Source organism: Perognathus longimembris, chromosome 14 (genome assembly GCF_023159225.1).
Source record: "Perognathus longimembris pacificus isolate PPM17 chromosome 14, ASM2315922v1, whole genome shotgun sequence".
In the NCBI taxonomy this organism is placed as follows: Eukaryota; Metazoa; Chordata; class Mammalia; order Rodentia; family Heteromyidae; genus Perognathus; species Perognathus longimembris.
The window spans coordinates 15,361,357-15,381,675 of record NC_063174.1 but is presented as its reverse complement, the minus strand read 5'-3'; positions in this window follow the sequence as shown (position 1 = coordinate 15,381,675).

The following is a 20,319-nucleotide window of genomic DNA, read 5'->3' as shown; positions in this document are numbered from 1 at the left end:
AAAGTCTTTGGTTTTACTTTTTATAGTGGAATTTGATAGCTGGATATCTATCAAATACTGGATAGCTGATGTTGATTTCATTTTATCAGTATATCATGATTGTTTCTCCTTAAATTAAATTATTGAAACTAGAATGAGAAAGATAGCAGAACCAGCAACTCTAATGCACTTGTTAGATATTTTATACACAGTCCTGTTCAGTGGACAAAGAGAAGGCTCATGGAAGAAGAAAAGAAAAACCTTTTCTCCTGACTTATTTTTGGTATATGGCACTGGAGACTTCTGAATTTTTCTTCATAGTTCTCTTCTGGGGTTGTTGCTCACGCGTTTTCAAGCATGGCAAGCTACTGGCTGTCAGTACTGGACATAGGATGATATGTGTGTTATGGAGGGATGTTGTTTACCAGAAGCAACTGCAAACCTCACGGACAAGATGGTCCTACAAAGGATAAAATATGTGAATAATGATGCCAGAGAAACTGCAAATTCCTCTGAAATATAAGAGCAAAACATTCTTAGACTAGCTGACAGCATAAAAGAATAATTCACTAAGGGATTTCTTATCTATTGTACCTCACTCTTAAAAACATATTGAAGCCATGTTGAAAACTACATTACAAGTTATTGCTGCCCTGAGCTTCAATAACTTGTAAAATGTCAGCAATGCACCTACTATAAACACATTGAAAAAGCGTCTGAGTACATTATTGCCTCCAGGAGTGCAGACCATGTTTATGGAATTGGGAAGTTATGACCCCATCTGTTATGGATGTCCAACAGCTCATGCACAGTAAAACGGTGTTACATAATGCCACACGTGCCAGGCAAGGATAGAGGAATTTGTCAAGAGGAATGACATACAGAAAGCTCTTCCTTAGTTCATTTAAAAAATGCCACAATCATGAAAATATACTACTGCTTAAATAATATACCCCATAAAATATTAACCACTCTTCCTGCTTTTAGAGGTCTCTTCTAACATTTGTTCAAATGTGACATTAAACATTTACCTAAATGCAAGGCATTATCAGATGAGGCACCCGTTATAAAAGGGTGAGTTCCTTTTATGATTTTTAAATTACAATCTCTCTAATACCTGCTTCCCACCATTTCCTATGGCTGAAAGATCCCTGTTTTGCCTGGCTTATACCCTGTCCTCAAATTTAAGATCTAATTAGTCAAAGCTGTTCACAGACATGTTGGAATGAAATAGAAACTAATCTGAAATGCAGAATCATAGGCTCCATTCCAAACATGCTGAATCAGTTTTTGCAATTCAATAAGATCTCAGGGTGATCAATGTGCAGATTTGAAGTTCGGAGGAGATGCTCAATGTTGAAAGGAAAATGGAAGAATTAACCCAGAAGAAAGTGATAAAAACATATCTGAAAGGATTTATAGTGGTATTTATTTGTTAGAGAGATATTCCAATACATTTGTGTGGAAAATGCTAGGTTGTATATATGAAAGCAAGCATCTTTGTCTACTGTCAGATCAATAGTCACTAATATGCTCACAGAGTGATGTGGATACAGTGTGCAAAGCATTTTTCCGAAGAATTCAGAGGTGTTCAGATTCATCAAGTAAACTCTTTGATTCTAGATACAGTGCTAAAGGGAAAATCACGGAAGCATCAGATACATGTGTGCATGTATTAATAGCTATACATATATATTGTGTGTATATGAGTTTTTGTTTTCATAATGTTAAAGTATACAAAGTTAAAGTGTAAATGTAGAACAAATGCAGCCATTATAAACAAACAAGAAAGAAGACATCATGGCACATGACTGTAATTTCAGTTATTCAGGTGGATGAAGCCAGGGGGATCAAAAGATTGAGCCTGGCTAGGCCTTATAATGAGTTCAAGCCACCATGGAGCAATATAGTAAGAACTTGTCTTAAAATATAAATAATAAATGAGAACTAGATGAACATATAGTATAGAGCTTGCCTAGTATATCCCAGTGCTTGGCTTCAAATGATTGCTAACATTATACACACACACACACACACACACGCACACACACACACACACACACACACTATGTTTAGAAATCAGTATCTCATTATAACCATAAGAATAACTAATAATAGAGGGACAAGGCAACAAACAGTACAAGAAATGTATCCAATGCCCAACGTATGATACTGTAACCTCTCTGTACGTCAGTTTGATAATAAAAATTTGAGAAAAAAAAAAGAATAACTAATAATAATTCACTGCATACTTGAGATTGCCATGAGAGTAAATCTTGAATATTTTAACTAAAAATAATGGAAAATATTTGAAGTCAAGATATCTTAATTATCTTGATTGACATATTATATGCCATAAATCTATGCCACAGTTTTATAATTTATATATGTAAGTTGTAGCTTTATTTTCTTTTATATACTATCAGAAAACTGAAAAGTATATACTAATAATTGTATATGATTGTGAAAAACTGTTCATGATATATAAAGCAAAAAAGAAATGGGGAAAAAGCACATGAAGAACATAAGTCATATGTACCAAACCACAGTATGACATCTATGTACATAGCCACACACACAAACAAGCTAAGAACACATACCAGAATAGATACCGGTGGTTATTCTGAAATTTGTAGTGAGGTAAATGGAATAATGTCTTCTTGTCTTTATGAGTTTTCTTAGTAATAGTATTTACAAGTCACATCTACTTATTGGAGTTGTAAGAACTTTTCAAGTTCTACAAAAATGCTTTTACACCATATTACTAAGAAGCTAATCTTAGTAGTTGTATCATGTTTTCATCAGATGCCTTTTTGTTAGGAGTCATTTCCATTACAAAAGAAAGAAGTAGGCAGAAAATTGAAGAAAAAAGAACCTTAATAATGCACTGACAAATTTGGAAGGAGAAATATTCTAATAAATAGACTTAATAAGGTTTCAAAACTCTATTTGTACATAAATATCTGTCCTTAAAATTCACACTCTGGACTCTGGTAAAGCCCTGATTTATCAGAAAGAGTCGCCATAGGTGCCAGCGCCTCACCTCCACCTTACCAGTCACATTCAGGAGACATTTTTGTCCCCACCCTAGAATTGCTTCACTGTCTCTATTGCTCTACCACCCCCTGGTGGATGAAAATTACACAGAGGAAAACTGAGGAATAACTCAGAAGGAAATCTCTTGTCAGAAAGATAGATGTATTGAATTCCTCAGGTGTCTGGAACACCTGGGAAAGTACATTTTGGAACACTGATTTAGTGTTCTGTCCGTCTGTCTGTTAAAGGTGATGTTGGGCCCTCTGTGATTGCAAGTTTATCTACGCTTCTTGTGAGTTTCAATATTTAGTAAAACAGACATACTCTCAAGTTCAGGATCCCATGATGTAACAGATAAGGGCACAGAGAAAATCTGAAATATTAAACTTTTAGGATTAGCCACATGTGTTATATGTTATGTATGGATTTTGCTTCATAGTCGAAATTATTTGTCTTCTATTTTTATGATGATATTTATACATTTGCCCAGAAAGAGCTGTTAAACACAGAATTAATTTTATTTTAAATAATCTGAACTAGATCTCTCTTAGACAACTTTTATTTATATTTTGATGTTATTATCTATGAAATGCACAAATAAATCAACATTTTTCACAGAACTTTGTTTATTGCAAGACAATGTATGGTAGAGATAATGCTGAGTCTATATTAAGCATCAACTAAGTTAATAATATGGCTAGGTTTTTCTTAATGATGCCAGTAGAGTATGTTTTTCTTTGAATTATTTCTTTAGCTGCAGCACTAGGGAAACTACAGACATCTCTTCTATTATCTGAAAATGAAAGTGAATCTTTAATATAAAGTAGGCAGATAGATGTTTCTGTAAAATATCAACTATTATCCATTAGGTTTTCAGCTACGTAAAAATACTGATTTCCTGAGAAAAAAATCTGTATTCTGATAATAGAAGGAACTCTGATTAACTCTCCAAAGAGATTTCTTTTCTTTCTTCCAGTATTTCATTTTATTCTAATATGTTGCAAGTGAGGGTTAAAATAACTTCAGGAATTCCAGTTTGAAGTATGTTTTATCACTATGTTTCTAGATTGTCATTCAAGTAGGTCAGGGAATAGGAGAGTTCCTCTCCCAAGAGCCAGGCAAATGGCTTGACATTGTAACGATCTAGTAATTGGAGTTGGGAAAGTACTGACTCAGCCCAAGTGGCAGACAGGGAGTCTCAGAGAACTGCTCTCCTCTGAGAGCCAGCAAGAATGTCCATCTGCTGTGATTGTACTGACAGCTGCAACCTCTTCACTGAAGACACACACCTGAAAAGTGAATCCTAAGTGGGCCAGCTGCAGAATGGGGTTTGCTCTGCAGTCTTCTTGCAGAAACAGTGATGACCAAGTGCAGATTTACTTCTCTTCAGAAGTTAGAGGGGTCTTTTTCTTCAAGCACTCTGCACATGTACACTTATACTTTCAGCTTTCCCATAAATGTAACTAGGTGTCTGAACAGAGAACACCGTTATATGAAAAGATATTAATGCTTTTATTCTCAGAATTTATGAGTTCAAAAGTGAGCATTGTGTTCACAGAAATACATCGAAGAATTTTAGAATAATGTCATTCAAGCAACGATGGAAAACTCATATTGCATTGCCCTACATACATACATACACACACATAATGTTTCTCACAAATGATAAGGAAATTTTTTCACATACTTTCCATCTGCACTTACATTAAGTTGTCACAGGAGATTCTCATTACTTGCCAATACTTATTTATTGGTTCGTCACAAATGCCTGTGTGTGTATAGCTTATGATGAGTAAGATAACTCTTAATTGCTAATACACATAGAACTTTCCTAAAAACATTCCTTGTAGTTTCTGTGGCTTCTCTAGCTATTTTTGTAAAGTATTGCCTTGTAAGAAAGCTAATTTATTAAATTTGGTTTTAGCAGAACAATAATGATTCCTACCTCTAATCTTACCTATCTAGGAGGCTGAAATGGGAGTAATGAATGCCTTTCAAAACCAGTGGAGGCAGATAAGTCCATGAGACTCTTTTCTCTAATAAGTCAGAAAATAGCCAAAAGTGGAAGTATAATTTGAGTGTTAGATTGCTATCCTTTGATGGAAAAAAAAACATCAAGGAAAAGAACAAGGCCTTTAGTTCACACTCCATTATATATACACATATGCATACATGTGCATGCACACACACACAATCATTTTTATTGGTCAGAATTCCAAATATGGGATTTACTGGGCTGCAATAAAGCACAATGATGTCACTTTTGGATGTGAAAGGGGACAGACTTCTCCTTGCCTGTTGCAGCTTTCAGAGGTCACTCACATTCTTTTGCCTCATAGCTTAGTTTTCCCATTGTCAAAGCTGTTATAGATTATTCATGCCTTTATAATACTGCATCTTGTGTTCACCTGCTACCATTATACAATCTGATCTGACTTGTATTTATTGAATCGTTCTTTCTCTCATTCATTGATGAGACAGGGTCTATGTAGCTCAAGCTGCTTTTAACATGATTCTATACATTAGGCTATACTTGGAATGTGTGAGATTACACGTGTACACTACCATTCCTCACTTCAGTTACACCTTCAAAAGTAGCCTTTCTGGGCTGGGAATGTGGCCTAGTGGTATAGTGCATGCCTAACATGCATGAAGCCACCTAAACAGAAAAAGCTCAAAATGGCGCTGTAGCTCAAGTGGTAGAGTTCTAGCCTTGAGCAAAAAGAAGCTAAAGACAGTGCTCAGGCCAGGAGTTCAAGCCCCAGGACTGGCCAAAAACAAAAAAAGTAGCCTTTCTGTATTTTATTTTTAAATATATCTTTAATTTTTTAACATATTAGGTGGTAAATTTACAGAGCGAGCCATTGTTTGCCTGCTATATCTACTTTCTATATGAGGGAACTGACACTTGGAGAACTTAAGATATTTGTCTGAGATTCTAGTTACCAGTGATGTTAGCATTTCCCTAGCCTCAGGTCCTCAGCTCCTCCCACTAGCCCCCAGATCCACCCATACCTAATGAGCCACTCCTACTCACTACCTAACTACTTCCTCTTTACCCCCAGAGAGAAGCTGCCACCTGGATAAGGTGCAGATACTATGTAGCTCCCTCTCCCGTGGGAACTATGGCCCCACTGATAAACCTCCTTATGAACCTTCTTCTCTGGTCTGTGATTATCTCCACATGGTCCTCTGGGATGGCTGATACCTATGCTTTCATTGGTGCCAAAACCCGGGACAGGTTCCCTGGTGGATTTGCTCCCCCATTTCTGAGTGGGTCCAAGCTGCCTCCCCGACCTATTCTGCTGTCCTAAGCCCACCCAGACGACCACTGAGGTAACTTTTCCTGACTGAGCACTCTACTTCCATTCACCATGACAATCTACAAATTCGCCCTCACACCCAGGGTAAGTGATCATCTAAATGAGGGCTCAGATCCAATTTTCTGATTTATCATAGGGCCACAGGGCCGTGGCTTCTGGGCCACACCAAAAATCTTGGCGCCAAGTTCTGAGCCCTACTCAATGACCATAGCATAGGGCCACAGGGCCACACTCCGCGCTCAGTCTGAGACAGTGATTGGGGTGATGATTCCATCACTGATTGTCTCACATTTCAGCTGACCAGAGTAATACTGAGGACGCTTGGTATTAACTCTTCAGCTCCGCTAATCACTTACCATAGGAGGTGCACAATCATCCACCACAACAGATTTGAAACTCCAACCAGGGTGAGTGACCATTAGCCGGGAGCTTGGATTTTCTCTAGTTCAGCTCTGCTGGTCACTCATCAAGTGGGGAACAGTCTAAAGCTGCTCACAATCTTACAAATTTGGACTTACATAACTTCTATGGGCGGGTGGAGTTCTCTCTCTCTCTCTCTTTCTATCTCTCTCTATGATGGGCTGGTACTAGCTTCCAAAGGTACTAATATTTGTTTAACATCTGCTTTGATAGATATTTGTTAAGCTTGGAGATTCAGTTAAGTTCTGTTTGTTGTTGGCTAAATCCTGTTTTCTCTAGCATTGACCACATGGACAATAGAATTAATTTTAGCAAGCGCCATCTTGGTTCCCTCAAAGTTGCAAAAACTCTTGGAGGTGGAGTCCCACACATCCCCCAGGTAATGGGCATGCACATTCTTTGACTTCCTCGAGGCAGGGCAGGGACTTGGGAGACTCAAGCTCCTGGTAACCCTGCCCCCAACCCTAAAATTCTGTAACTGTGGCCTTGCAATTCAAATGTGCCTTGCAATTCAAAATGCTAAACTGGTTTCTCAAAATGTGGCTTCTTTATTTCCTCGCCAGATAATCTGTGAAAATTTTTGTTTCTTAGGAAAAGTTTTTTTTTTTTTTCTAACTGACCACGTGGTTCTAAAATATGGGCAAAATAATATAATTTTACCACTAGAATTCCAGAAAACTTACATGGCCAATTAAAAAAAAATTCTAAGCGTGCCTCAAAGCTTGTGCACAAGTATCTGTCTGTCTGTCTGTCTGTTGGTAAAACATGTAAAATCTGGCATCATGGTTTCAAAATTACTTGCTTTTAACTACTATTTTAATTTTCTTTAAGTCTTCTGTTAAACTTTCCTTTGCAGCCTGTGGGTGGAGTCACAGTGCACCAGACTCCAAGCCAAAAGAAGACACCCAGGTTTTAAAGCCAAACTGATCATGTTTGGGTGCAAGCAAATGTGTCTAAGAAAAACTTCAAAAAAGTTCAAATATGCAGCATGTAGAATAAGTAATGATGTAAAACAAGTTTGTTATTCTTTATGTTCATCTATGCTAAAAGTCAAGTGTACATCTGATCCTGACAATTCTTTGGTATAGACTAAGATTTTGCTTCTCCATTTTTCTTTTCTATGCTCTCATAAAATCTTTAAGACCAAGGGACCAGAGTCATTTTGGAATGAGTGTGGCTGCTAACCTCAATTTTCCTGACGAAGGATTAATATTTTGCTTTATAGGATGCAGGTCGACATGTGTGCTAGCTGCATGGACTGTGGACATGTGTGCTAGATGAGTGGACTATGGCGGTCCGTGGCTATAGAAAGCTGCCTCCACAGTCTGCTCCCAAACTGCCTGGTTTCATTACTAGTGATTCCTTATTCTCTCTCTCTTGCAAAACTGCTCAGGAAATCTAGGAGTCACTGGTGATCTTCCTATGAAGATTTTGACAGGCCCAGAGTGCTCATGCCCTGGCTCTGGACCCACCCACACCCCCCCCCCCAGGTTAGAGTTGGGTTTATAGCAGGCCTATGATGACAGAGTTGCAACCGAGACTTACTCCAAGGTTAAAAACATCAGAGTTGTGTTTGGTGGCCACAGAATTGCATTGGGATAACATCTTTGTCTTTCCCCTCCATGTCTCAGAAACTGTTGTGGCTGTTGCAGAAAGCAGACTTGGTTGGCCTTTGGTCTGTGAGGATTTTGTGACTAGGAAGATGGTTAAAGGCCCAAGCCTTCTAAAATCTTTTAAAGTTGTTATCATGCTTAAACCAGTAGGGTACAAGCCTATAAAAGTCATAGTACCAGGGAATACTGGGAGATTTCAAATGTCTTTAACCAGTCTTGTGTAGAAATTTGCAGGCAACCCAGCAGGAGGTGTGACAACCTGCCCAGAGGACTCTGAGAGATGCCACTACAGCCTTGCCCAGATCCAACCCATCTCTCTTGCCTGCCTCCATCACACATAACTAACAAAGCCTGCTGATTCAGGATGAAAGACACAGCCACTTTGGATCTGCTGAAGCTGAGACTTTTACATTGTCCTGACCCTTTGCCCTCTTGATTATTAATTCATTTGTGCTCTCTTCCACCTGCCAGTAATGTTAAACGATTATTTGATTTGATGGCACATGGATTTCATTCAGTCTGCTGTTCTCTAAGTGTTACAGTAGAACTCTGGTCAATTCTCAACAAGTTACAGGTAATCTCTATTCCTATTGTTCTCCTTGTTGCTGTAATTGGAAATAAAAAGGGCTTTTATGGCTAAGATTCCTTGGATTGCAGTTAAAAGCCGCCCGGGCAGAGAAAAAAATCCCTCCAAAACTCCATCTTCTAACTAACCAGCAAAGAGCCAGACTGGAAGCTTGGCTCAAGAGAACCAGCCAAATGCTGAAAGCGACACCATGGCTCAAGTGGTAGGGCACTAGCCTTGAGCAGAAGTGCTCAGGGACAGTGCCCAGGCCTTGAATTCAAACCCTGTGAATGCCAACTGGGACAAGGTATCCAAGCAATGAGCACCTAGACCTTCAGGACGAGGTCAATCCTGACAGTGAGGAACCATTGAGAGGAATAAGAGGAGATGAAGTCTCATCTTAAATGGAGTCAGTTTGAACTTGCCCTTCCAAAATTAATCAGAGCCGGGAGATCAACAGGAATAGTTGTTTACCTACCTAATGTCCATACTTGTCCATTTTCCATCTGGACATAAACTAGCATTCTTGCCTTTGTTACTTGCTATTTGTATGTATATATATATATATATATATATATATATATATATATATATATATATATATATATATATATATATATATATATATATTAGCCTCTTACTGGTTACTCCCAACCAGTCCACTATTCCTAAACACTTCCTTCCTGCCCTCAGTCCAGTTAATCCTCTTATAATGGGCCACAATTGGGTTTATGTTCCAAATGGAACTTTTCTGGCTTGTGCCCAGGGTGTGTTCTCCCATGTTGTTCATGTTAACTGGTCCTGTGAACTTGTCAGCCTTTTGCCTGACCTTTTCAAAAGTCTCTTTTAACAGAATAACATACCTCACCAAGGTCGCCACCTGGGAACTTGCAGTTCAAGGCCATCCTCTTACTACACTGCTCTGCCCAGCACAGATCTGGACCCTGAAGACCCCAGGCCCAGGGACTCCTTGATGCACCCAAGCTGCAGGAGGCAGCCAGAGGAGACCATCACACCCATGGGCCCTGATAACCATTTTTGTGGAAATGATGAGGACTTTTACCAACCAAACTGGACGGTACCAGGCCAAATGACGAATCAGGGACCCCTGACTACTTCGCCCCTTCTCAGCAGGAAGTAGTTCCAGAAGAGACAACCTCCGCCCATACTCCCAGTCTGGTACCCCTCCTCTGTTATTAATAAACAACAAATGGGGGAATGTTAGCATTTCCCTAGCCTCAGGTCCTCAGCTCCTCCCATGAGCCCCCCAGATCCACCCATACCTAATGAGCCACTCCTACTCACTACCTAACTACTTCCTTTTTACCCCCAGAGAGAATCTGCCACCTGGATAAGGTGCAGACACCATGTATCTCCCTCTCCTGTGGGAACTATGGCCCCACTAATAAACCTCCTTATGAACCTTCTTCTCCTGTCTGTGATTATCTCCACATGGTCCTCTGGGATGGCTGATACCTATGCTTTCCAGTGGCACATTTGGACTTGAACATAGTAATGTTGACTTTAGGATTTGGGCTTTTTACAACTGCCTTAGCATTTGTGGTTTGCAAAGAATAAAAAACAAAAACAAACAAACAAACAAAAAAACAGAGACATGATTTTAAAAAAATCCTTACATTCACATTACATAAAACTCACTACTCTTCAACAAAATTTTTTTTGTATTTTAATTGCAGTCTAGGGAGGCATAAAATAGGAATATCTTAAACTTCGATTTGTGTTGTTAAAATGAATGAGAATCAGCCAGCCTCCAATAACTCACACCTGTAATCCTAGCTACTCAGAAGGCTGAAATATGAGGTTCATGGTTCAAAGCCAGTTGGGCAAGAAAGTGCCTTGAGACAAGTGGTACAGTGGCTCAAGTGATAGAGCATGAGCCTTAAGAGAAAAAGCTCAGAAACAGCATCCAGGCCCTAAGATCAAGCCCTATGACCACCACCACCAATAACAACAACAAAATGAGTCAAACATATTCAATGTATAGTACTCATCTATATTTGTATTATAAACATGTTGATGTTGAGACTCCAGGTTGAACTCTAATATGTGACTTTGTTCTTCATTTAGAGATGAAGACACTTGCCAGAACCAAGAAACCAAGGAAGAAGGATGATGTAGCAGAATACACTCAATAATACACATTATCATTTTTTTTCTTTATTGTCAAAGTGTGATACAGAGGGGTTACAGATTCATATGATAAGCAGTGAGTACATTTCTTGTTCTATTTGTAACCTCTTCCCTCATTTTACCCCTTCCCCTCCCCTTTCTCCCCTCCCACAAGAGATGTGCAGTTGGTTTATACCAAAAGGTTTCTAAATGTTGCTTTTTGAATGTTTTGTCTTTTTGTTATTTGTCTCTCCATTTTGGTATTCCCTCTCCCTTCCCCACATTTTTTTTCTTTTTTTTTCCCTTATTTATTGTCAAAGTGATGTACAGAGAGGTTACAGTTTCATACGTTAGGTCCTTGGGTACATTTCTTGTACTGTTTGTTACCTCCTCCCTCATTCCCCGCTCCTCCCTCCCCCTTCCCTTCCCCAGTTTTAATACCCATATAAACAGTATCCACGGTACTCTACTTGGATGTGATACAGTGGTAGCGAGGGTACAGTCACCGGAAGGGAGTACAAGAGAAACTAAACTAAACAATCAGTCAAACAGACAAGGAAAAAGAGAACAAAAAGCATTACGAATTCACATGGCATTTTGAGAATAATTACAACAGTGGTATACCTCTTGTTTCTGTAATGTGGAGTTCATTTCACTTGGCATCTTCTTATGTGTTCATATGGGTATAGCTATTGGGGTATTTTGGTCTTCTACCACGACTAGCCTATTCCTCCTGTACTAGCTACTCCCTATGAAGGACACCATAGGGTTTATGTTTATTTGGGTCTGGGTCACTTCACTTAGTATGATTTTTTCCAAGATAAATAGAAAGCCCACAGATTGGGAACAGATCTTTACCAGCCGTACAACACAGGTCTGATATCTAAAATATACAATATACACAGAATTCACAAAGTTAAATTCTTCCAAAACAAAGAATTAAAGATCCAACAGCCCTCTCAACAAATAGGCTAAAGACCTAAAAAAGATACTTCTTAGGAAAGGAAATGAGAATGGCCAAGAGTCACATGAAAAAGTGCTCTAAATCCCTGGACATAAAAGAAATGCAAATCAAAACAACATTGAGATTACACCTCACCCCAGTAATAATGTCTATTATTAGGAAATCTAATAATACCAAATTCTGGACAAGAGGTGGCCAAAAGGGATCTCTACTACATTGTTGGTGAGAATGCAAACTTGTTCAACCCCTCTGGAAAGCAGTGTGGAGGTTCCTATTCTTAAACATGGAGCTCCCATAAGAGCCAGTAGCCTGACTTTTGGGCATCTACCCAAAAGACTACAAGCAAGACCACACTAAAGCCACCAGCACAACTATGTTCATCACAGCATAACTCGTCATTGCTAAAACATGGAACCAACCAAGATGACCCTCAGCAGACGAGTGGATCAGGAAAATGTGGTACATATACACAATGGAATTCTATGTCTCATCAGAAGGAATGACATTTCCCCATTCATAAGAAAATAAAAGGACTGGGAAAAAACATTATCAGTTTTTAAATTAATTCTTACAGTCACGATTCAAAGTCATTATCTCTAGATAAGCAAATTTCACTTTATGTTGCATTTTCCTGTGCATCATAGACACAGCTAGATACTATATATCATATTCTTCAATATTATTCTCCTCTGGCAAACAAGTTTTCATAAAATATACTCATTTCCTTAAATATCATAATCTATATGATAGATTATAAAGTATGTATATCAATGTCTGCTCGCAGCTCACATGCATGTTTTGGATATGTGAAAGAATTATTTGAACTATCTTAATAAAAATAATCTTAATAAGAGCATGGATATGAATAATATTTATTCCATATTTTTCCAAAGTGACATATACTCTGATAAATTACAAAATTACAAATGTAAAAAGAAAAAAAAGTAGGAAACTACTTTTTAAAAATCAAGAAAAGGCTCTAATAACAAATGTTGATATTTTGACTTACTTTGACCTTTTCTTTATGAATACACTAAGATTTTAAGAAAAAGGTAAATTATGTTTTAGAATTTTTTTAATTTCATAATTAAATGCATTTTGACCAAAATACCTACAGATATCCTCCAAGTAATTAAACGCTATTTTCTGAAATGGTTACTACAAATTCAATTGCAAATGCATGCCACAATGCACTTAACTAAACCAAATTCATTTACAGTTTAGTAAGGAATCTAGTGTTGGAATTGCAAATTTTTCTAAAATCTTTATTGCACAATTCCTACAGTGACACTATTTGAGGCTTTTTATAACCACTGCCAAACAGAATGGTGCCATTTTCAGTGTGCTCAAATATCATTGCAATGGGTAATATCTTTTCATTAAGAATCATTTTCTGGATTCTATATTTAAAGCCCATTTTTAGCACTTAAGGCTTAGAAATATAATCAATAAAAATTACTTTATGAAAGATTACCATAGCATTTCTTTTACCTCATTCCTCTTTCTTGTATTGGCTTCATTGTTCTAAAATTTCTGAATCTAAATTCATTCCAGTATCTCTCTCTCTTTCCTGACAACTGCCATTTCCTCAAGCTATTCAAAAATATTATGGGATGATCAGTAATCCATGAAACAGGTAATTTCCAAAAATATTGGTGGAGCCCTAAACTGTAACTAATCTGAGTAATAATTAGAAATGAAATATAGTATTGGAATTAAAACCTTTAAATATGTGTGTCATTGCTGTTTAATATTGGATGATACAAAGAGAAGACATCAAAAAATGAAACCATGTCTTTAAAACATGCATCCAATTGTAGCATTGTATGGATTCCAGTTTCTATCATCCTTACATGACTGGTAGCCTTCACCTACAAAGAATTAAAACTGTGTATGTGTGTATGTGGCTATGTGTTTAAATTTTGTATGATTAAACCTAAGTATGTGGCTATTACTCTCCCTTAACATATGGTACTTAAAAATAAAAATAAGTCAATAAAAATGCAATGATACCAGTACCAAGGAATAAAACAATTTTCCAGATGAAATTGCTGATCCATATGCAGATGCTATTTAACTTTTAAACTAGGGAACACTAGCTATGATTTCAGCTACTTTGTTCATCTGTAATGTTAGGAGAGTTTAACAGAGAAACACTAAATTGTTTTGTGTGTAAATGTAATTTTTTTCAAGAGTCACTGCTAAAAAACACACACTTCACAACAAGCTGTGGCAGAATTGGTTTCTTGCTGTTTCAGAGCATTAGTATTACCAGGGGTTTTTTGGTTTTTTTTTTTTTTTTTTTTTACTTCAGAAATTACTGAGGAGATTTCTGAGAAAACTCCTTCTTTCTTGAAGTGGAACGAATAAATCTTTAGTAAGCAATTTCTTGGTCCCGGGAGTAGTCTAATTCACGGTAGCCAGAACTCAGTGCTCAAATAGCTCACTTCTGATGTTATTTTAAAGCTGTAGATCTGAGAATCTTAAGTAGAGGAAAATAGTTATCTTCTTCTTAATTACTAGATTATTATGCTAGATCAAATGAAATATCAATCATTTACATATTGGTGGAAACAGGATGTGGTTTGTCACTAAGGTTCCTTACACATTTTCTTCAAAACTAAATTAATCACAATCCTAAGTGATATGGTAAGCCCTAGAAAAAAATATGTCATTAGTTTATTTTTTCATCTTCATCAGACAAGAATAGAATAATTGGTTAATTAATGAGGTAATTCCAAAGGAGTTTATAGTGTCACTGACAATAGACTTGTTACTATTGTGCCCATGAATATATTATAATACATAATATTGATTTTTTCAGATTTCTAAAATGGGCAGATACTATGTCAAATGCCTAATATATGTTATTTTCATTATATCTTGAAGTATCACTCAGTATTTCAAGTATATCCAATGGACACTTGATTGGTGAAAAGCTAATGGAAGAGATGACTCTGAAAAAGATACACTGTACACATAAACATGTTAAATTGAAACCAATTTAAAAAACCATTTTAATATAATAAATGTTCAAAATAATAAAAGAATGCTTAGAGGTAAGGTTCAAAACTCAATGTTCCCAGGCTCTCCCTCACTTTGTTCCTTCACATTGTCTCCTTGAATGTATACTAACTGTATATAATACAGTGTTACTGCCTTTTTCCTAGTTATTAATTTTTATTTTCATTTAAAAGTTGTTCAGTTAACATACATTTTTGAAATGAGGGGTTTCATTGTGATATTTCTATACACATATACATAATATAGTTAAAACAAATTCACCTGTTCCATCATGTTCTCATTCAAACCTGCCTCCAATTTCCAGGCCACATGTACTGTTTCACTGTGTTTTGTGTGTGTGTGTGTGTGTGTGTGTGTGTGTGTGTGTGTGTGTGTGTGTGCTATCTTTTGATCCCATTCACCCCTAAAAATCCCCTTCTCCCCACTTCAGCTCTCCAGCTAATTCTCTTTCCCAGATATTCCCTATTATCTTAATGTCACATTCGTGTTACTATTTTTCATCGTTGTAACCATTAATCATTTTTGGTCTATACTTTACAAGTGAGCAAGAACATGCAATGTTTCTTTTTCTTTATTTTTTTTCTTTTCTTTGAATTTGTGCTGTCATGATGATGATGATGTTGAAAATGATGATGATGATGATGATGATGATGATGATGATGATGATGATGTACTGTAGGTAGTTGTTCAAAGGAGTTGCATTTAACATAGCAGTTCATAAATACAATATATCTTGATCATCACCCTTTTCAACATTCTCTCTTAGCTCTTCCATAACCTTCTCTTCCCTCCCTTTTCTTATTTATTTGGACATACATTGAATTCTTGTGTGCACTTTCCCCCTCTTCTCCTCTTTGATTCATCTATACATTTCCCCTTTATGAACCCCACTTCTCTCTCCAGTACCTGTTGTACTGTTTTTCCCCTGAACTTTAATTTCGGCTTTCTAAGGAATTACATTTAGCTCTCCCTTGGATCTACCATATTATAGTTAGTACCTTTGTGTACACATGTGTATAACCCGACTTTTATTTATGAGTTTGTAAGCTAAATCTAGGTTCTGCACATAAGAAAACATGTTTCCTTTATCTCTTGGGCTGACTTATTTCACTTAACATAATTTTTGCAAATCCTTCTGTTAATTTAAAAATGATACAATATCATTTTTCCTAAGAGATAAGTAAAATTACATTGCATATTAATAAAAGAAAAACATGTCATTTGTCCTTTTAAGAATAATTCACCTATCCTCGAGAATCTGATGGATATCCATTTCCCAGCTTTACTTTTATTTTTTAAATTATTTGTTTTCAAAGTGATGTACAGAGGGATTACAGTTCCATACATAAGGCAGTGAGTACATTTCTTATTAAACTTGATACCTCCTCTCTCATTTCACTCCCACCTCCTCTCCTCCTGAAGCCCTCCCCCACCCCCAGTTGTACAGTTGGTTTACAGCACATTGTCTTGTAAGAATTGTTGTTGCATTGGTTTGCCTTTTACCGTTTTACTCTCCACTTTGATATTCTTTGGACCACATTTTTCCACATACCCTTCAATCACACAAGGACTTGAGGGTCAAAACAGGCATCCCACTCCACAAAGCCTCCTACCTAGTTTACTTCCAAATTCTGTAAACTTCAGCAGTACCTTTGCATACTTTTGTTATAATTTTGCAACTTTGTATTCTATTCATTTATTTATATATCTGTCAGTAACTTAAAATGCAAACTACTTGAAAACATAGTCCTGATTTTCATCCTTGTACTTTCAGACTTAGTTATCCTGACTAGGGAAAATAGGCATTAATTAATTTTTGAATGATTTCCTGTGTCTTTGCAAGAAAGATTTACTGTGGAGAGATGTGATCTCACTCCTGGAAGTTCCAATGTGAAAAATATGACTTATTTAGTACATCACTACTTAGGGCAGACTTTTAATACCACATGATTATTCCAATATTTTCCTTTGATTGTCTTGTATTACTTTATATAATCTAACCATTTTGTGACTTCATCTGAGACAACTGTGCTTCAAAAATACAACATTTACAATTTGATAGCAATTATATAAATAAGGATTTGATCTTCAGAGGTCAGTGTGCATAATGGTCATCATTAGTTGATTAAAGTAAAAGAAGATAAAGAAAAGAAAAAATTGAATTATAATGGCTTTATGAATTAATTAAATGCACTGAATTCTATGTGTGGTAGTTTCAAAGAGGTTCAAAGAAAATTTTAACTAACACTGGTATAATTATAAAAATGGGGTAGGGAAATTTTCCAAAAAGATTGTGAAAGATCATAGACAATGTGTCAGTGCAATGGTATACATAAAGTTAAAGCTGACAATATTCAAAATATAGTCAATGAAAAAGTCTTCATGAGTTTTTATGTAACATGATGAACTGTAACAAGAAAATTATATTTTTTAAATTTATAAAGATTAGTTATAAGTCAAACTACATGCTAATATCTATAGACATTAAAATGAAAATATAGTAATATATGTTACATTGTGTTAAGTAATCTTTTAGGATCTGGAGAAAGTAGTTATCTTGAAAATGATTAGGTTACATAATGTAACATCACTAAAGCTAGTCTACCAGTAATTTTAGATGTACTTGTATCATTATTATTATTATTATTATTATTATTATATTTACATATAAATTGTTATACCTAAAATTAAATAAGTATATTTATAATACTTATATACTATTGAATATTATTTACTGTTGAATAATTACACATAATTATTATATCATCAGAGACAAAGATTCTATGGCCAAATAAGGAATAATGTCTTCAAAAGGTCCAAATAGCAAAATAAATGGTGGAAGGATAACGGTTTGAATACTTAAAAAAACAAAAATTGGGTTACTCAGGAGGTAGGAAGTCTGATAAATAAAATGTGTTTTAAGGAAGCAACTCATAGAACAGCAACTTTAGCACAGCAATTTTAGTAAGCCATGGCTTCTAAAAATATCATAAATGGCCCCTGCAGCTTAGGAAGTCTACTTCACCCTACCATTTCTTCCCTCTGTCTTCTCAGTAAATGTGAATAACTTTTTGTAAAGGACTCTGATAGATCTGTAAAATATCCTTGAGAAGACAGGAAAGTACCCTGAAACTATCATCACACCAAGAAGCAGGAATCCTCTTATTAAAGCTCAGGCCATGTACCAAGGGACCTTACTCACTGGACCTAGAGAAGGTTGCATTAAAAGTATGATATGGGATCCAGGAGAACAAACATCTAAATTTGAGATTACTGTATATTACGGAATAAGTTTTGGGTTTAGCAGTTATTATCTAAGAGAAATGCTACTTAAAGGCAATTCTGTAAATTATTACTATTAAAAATATTAATTTTCATTTGCACAGCTCAAGTGATATGAGGATTGTAGTATATATATAGGACAAATGTGTACATAGTCTATGTTGTCCATGTTCTCCAAATGTATTCACCTGTGAAGAAAACAATATCAGGGAGCACATGATACAACTTTTTTCTTTCATTAAAACACATCAAATTTATTAAAGCTCTAAGTATACTTGTTGAAGTATAATTTACTTAAAATGGAACCATTTTAAGTGTGATTAGACGAAATTTGACAAATGTATACAACTGTATAACCACTGTCACTGTACTCACATGCCATCACAGGATTCTCTCACATCTCTTCCCAGTCTACTGATAATCCCCCAACCCCATGAGGTCCCAGGCAGGCACTGATATGCATGCTATCTTCTTGGATGAGAGTGTCTCTTTGAAGGTCCCTGTGGATGGATCCCTCTCACACATTGCTCTGTGTCCGGCTTCTTTCAGCTGGCGAAATGTTACCAAGGTTGGCTGTTGACTGCTTTTTCAGAATTCTTTCTTGGTTGCCCAGTGCTATTCTACTCTGGGGTGCAATTTCCATTTATTTGTCCATCCACATTTCAAGCTTTGCTTGAGTTTTGGTGGTACCAGAGCTTGAATACGGGGCCTTGGGTTTCCTATACAAGCTTTCTGCCACTTTAGATATAGCCCTAGAACTAGGTTTATGTTTTATTGGATTTATATTTCTTCTAAATTGCTGTTTTAAAGGTGATATACAACAAAGTTACCTTATATACATCAGGTAATAAGTATATTTTCTTTTGTATAATATCATCCCCTTTCGCCCCTCCCCTCTCCACCCACAGATTGCATAGTTCACTTTCCTCCATGGCGTGGGCAGACAGTGCATTCCACTGCTGCACTGTTTTTCCTCTGGTTCTTTGCCTTCCCCACATCATCCCTCAGATGTGCATGTGAATACACCTTACGTAAAGAATACAGAGTCATCAGCAAATGAAAAAAATTAAGAAAATGTCCTTTGTTTCCATTTCTTTGGAGTTCATTTCAGAATGTATATTGACAAATATATATATATATATATACACACACACACACACACACACACACATATATATATATATATATATATCTGAAGAGGCACTTGGATATTGCACCTTGGTGATTCTCTCCTAAAACTATCCTCTTTTGGTCCCACTGCATAGGAATATCTAGAAATCTGTGCAATTTGTCATATCCCAGTGCATTTTAGATCTAAGTTCTGCACATCAGGGAGAACATGTGCCAGTTATCTTTCTGGTCTTGGCTTACCTCACTTAACATGATTTAAGTTCCATTCATTTCCTTGCAAATGACATTATTTTATTCTTTCTAATTCCTGTGTAAAATTCCATTGTGTATAGATACCAAATGTTTTAGATCCACTCATCTATAGTGGAGCACGTGGGTTGTTTCTGTATCTTGGCTATGGTTACAAATGTGTCAATGAATATGGATGTGCCGGTGTCCTTATTATATCCTGGCTCATGATGCTCATGGCACAAACCTAGCAGTGGTACAGGGGAGAATGTCTATGTTCAGTTTTTAAGGAACCTCCAGACTGCTTTTCCAAGTGGTTGTACTAGTTGACTTTCCCCTTAGCAGTGCAGTAGAGTTCCTTCCTCCCACATCCCCACCAGTATTTTTTGTTAGAATTCAAAATATTGGCCAATCTAACTGGACTAAGATGGTTTCTCAAGGTAGTTTTGATTTGTATTTCCTTATGGCCAGGGATGATGAGCATTTCCTCATATGTTTTTTTTTGTGTGTGTGTTTTTTTTTTTTTACCATTCTTACATGTTCTAAGAAGTCTCTTCTTTGCTCCCTTGTCCATTTACCAATTGGAGTATTAATATTGGGAGGGGTTAGTTTCTTGAACTCCTT